Below are 3680 nucleotides of genomic sequence, written 5' to 3'. Positions count from 1 at the left end.
ATACCACGCAACGGGAAGGTACTGGACGAAACATAGCGAAAAACGGATAAATCTTGCAATATCAGTAGCACGGTTGCCAGCTCGTTTCTTGTGGAGTAGAGAGCGTATTGCTCGAGTCGTTTCTCAGTGGAATACAGCTATCAGTGAAACGCAGATGTCACGAAGTCACAGCTATACCCGCCGCGTGGCTGTACCAACAGAAGCAACCGAACTCCTGAACATGCATATCCTACAACCACGCCGGCTCCGTTCCTGGGGGTGTGTGTCGAATTTCTAGGGGGGAGGGAGTTCGCAGTTCGCAGTTCGTTAGAACTGACGATTGAGGGACAGATGTCACAAACCGGTATGTCCACCGGTACACTACCGGTTTTGAAGAGAGTAAAGAGGGCTCCACAACCGGTGTAACACCGGTTGTGCAATCAGGGAGTGGGACCAGCCATCTTCAACCTAATACAGCCAATCAAGTGGGCTGATTTGGCATTATTTTTTGAAAAGAGCCAAAGAGATACATTTTGCACTGCATGCTAGCACAAGCCCGAGTTACTTTCACTACATTCACGAATCTGCTGCGGGGGTGGTAAAGGCAGTAACCATGACAGTCCTTGCTCGTTTGTGCCGTAGCAAAACGTGATGAATCGACTAACGCCGTTGTATGAAATTCAGTATTTTTACGTGCTTCGTATATACATATTTAAGCGTGTTGAAGCAGTATCGGTTGACACAGCTTTGGTAGGTGTGTCCAGTAGCAGGCTGTAAGCTAGGAGATTCTACGGTACGTGCAAAACTAACAACATGCGCATAAGTTTCTTGTGGTACCCTTTTAGAATAATTGGAGGGAAAGTTGGGGAGTACATCGTGGCGTGGGGCATTGAAATCCAAGTTTGGGTCTGATATCAGGGCTGTAGTTGCATATCGTCGGTTGCTGTTCATACAGACTCGTGTCGTTGCGTGCATTAGATACGTAGTAAACTCGTAAGTGTATTACTGACTACAGAGTTTTGCTCTATCATGTGATAGTTTCTGTGGCCGTGCACCAGCGGTGGCGTTGCTAACGTTTATTTATGTTTTATTGCAATTTCGTCGACCAGATACTAGTACTTAGCAATGCGAATCATGGAACGGCCAAGGCTGTCGGCGTTGAAGGCTACGTTGCTTCGATTACGGTGAGCTTGAAGCTGACATGAGCGATAGCGGAAGGGCAAAATTTCTGTGACCAACTGCTGTCGGTTAAAAAGCAAAACTGACGCTAGAGCTCAACTTCATCCGGCAGCCCTTCCATCATTTGAGCTTTGGAAGCGACTCAGCGATGCGGTCGCGCTCTCGCACTTCACGGAGCACACGGCAGCAGCGGGCTTCACACTCAACACGACGCCGATCGCGGTGTCTCGCTCAGCTAGCACCAGAGCAACCTGCCGTCGAGCAACAAGCTCAAGACGCGCAAGTTGGGGAGAACAACTGAAAGAGCGGATTAATCTTGGTAACTTTTTCATGAATGCTAACACATCGCTATATCGGTTGATTCGTCCCAGACACTACACTGGAACGCGAATCCGCTAATGTCGAACCGCTTAATGCCGCTAGCGACGCCTTATTATCCAGACGTGTTCAACTCACACTAGTGTTCATTTTGAATCCAGAGCCAGTGGATGCAGAGTTTGCGGCCCCTCCCCGCTTGAACACAACGAATCTATCACACTCAAACGACACTTTTGATGAAGACTACGAGTTCGGATTTCCGGATAACAAGCACCAGAACGAGAATTTCGACGCTACTGGGGACAGTTTGGTTTCAGAGCACCAAAGCCACGACAGTTCTGCTGGTCTCGGCGAGTCTGGTCAGCCCCGTAGGACGAGACGAACGAACAAGTGGATTGGTGGATATAAGTACACAAGAATTCGGAAGACGAGCAAGAAGGTTTATTACCGGTGCAGCCATTATCGAAGCATGGACAGCGAAGGTAAATGCCACTTCGACTTCCGCTTGGAATCGTACTGCAACTTTGCTCCGCACACTTGTGGTACATCTTCAGTATCAGGTGAAGGAAACCAGATTGGTCCCAGCGTTAACCAGAATGTGAGAGAAGCAATGAAGAGGGCGGGTGACACGTTAGCCGTTACGACGACAGCAAATCGCGCTGTTATTTGGGATATCGTGAGGGCCAAATTCTACGGAAACCCGAACACGAACATTGCGATCTCCGGTTTATCGAGGGAGGAAGTCTTACGACGTGTGAATCGAGCTAGAGCGCAGGAGTTCGGCGGATCTGTTTTTGGTCAAATCGAAGTCTCACTTTCGTCGCAGGTCCAGTTGGACGACGGGACTCCATCCGGGTCCAACGTTTTTCCTGTTCCACTACTCCTATTACGACCGCACCAGCAAATGCCGACAGCGGATTTTGGGTTGGGCACATCCGGTTCTTTTGAACATGCTCAACTCCAAAAAGACGGACGTGTTTGTTGACGGAATGTTTAGGTCTCTGCCACCGAAGTTGAAACAGTGTGTGGTCTTTTCGACCTACGACAGCCCCACAAAGTTGTACTATCCTGCTGCCTTCGTGTTGAGCTCTTCCAAGAAGTATGATGCTTACTTTCATGTTGTGCGACTTGTCCTGGATGAGACGGACTATGCACTAGACCCTGAGTTTGTGTACTGCGACTTTGAGGCTGGCTTCATTCGCGCTATTAAGGATCACTTTCCCAATACGTCTGTGGTTGGATGTTTGTTCCACTTTAAACAAGCTTGTCGGTGCAAGATTAAGGTATACGGCATTCCCGACCGCGAGTGTTCAAGTCACGAGCCATGGTGTACTGAATATGCTCACTGTCATCAAGCAAGAAAAGGTGAAGAAACAGGGAATACCATGAGTTAAGGCCAAAATCGAGTCCAAGTGCATTCGAGAGGACGTGCATATTCTGCAGAGAAGTGGACAAAGTTCTGGAGGTACTTTGTGCGAACGTGGATTCTTCGGTTCCCGCCTACTCTATGGAATTTTGAGCCCTACTCAAGAGCGACGATCACCAGCACGAATAACCCCCTCGAACGGTTCAACAGGGAGATGAACGCAGCTATCGAGGCCCATCCCAACTTGCCCGACTTCGTGGTGGGCATTGAAAAAATTCGCTCGTAGATATGCAAACGTGGAGGCTGATATCGAAGTGGGCAGAGCTAAGACACCTGAAAGACTTCCAATTCGGCTCCCAAAACCTGCCGCGCTTCCAGACCCTGTCGATAGCTCGGGGGATTCTTCGCCCAGTGAAGTTGAAGATGAATCATGCGAAGATGATCAAAGCAACGTATTGCGACCTGATTTACGCGCGAACGTGGTCCACCGCCGTCATGGATGGGCCGTTGTGACAGTTGAGAATTTTGCCCGTGTGAATGAGCGAACCGAGTACTACGATCAGGGCGACGCCATACGCTCTGACAGCGACATCAGCAGCTGAACCAAGCCGATCAAGTTGTTGAGATGATGAAATCTATATTCTTTAATGCATGACCAATATATACCAGCGCTTTTCCTTTTCCTACAGGCCGCGGTTCATGTCGATTGTTTAGCGTTTGGGTTTTGAAGCGAAGGATGGAAGCGAGCAAAGAAGGATCAGGATCACCATCAACACCATTTTGGGCAAGTGCGGAGCGTAGCTCTTTTACGCTGTGCTGATAATTTCACCAGGCTTGA

Source organism: Phytophthora sojae (assembly GCF_000149755.1).
Source record: "Phytophthora sojae unplaced genomic scaffold PHYSOscaffold_65, whole genome shotgun sequence".
NCBI lineage: Eukaryota > Oomycota > Peronosporomycetes > Peronosporales > Peronosporaceae > Phytophthora > Phytophthora sojae.
Note: the sequence above shows the minus strand (reverse complement) of the source record.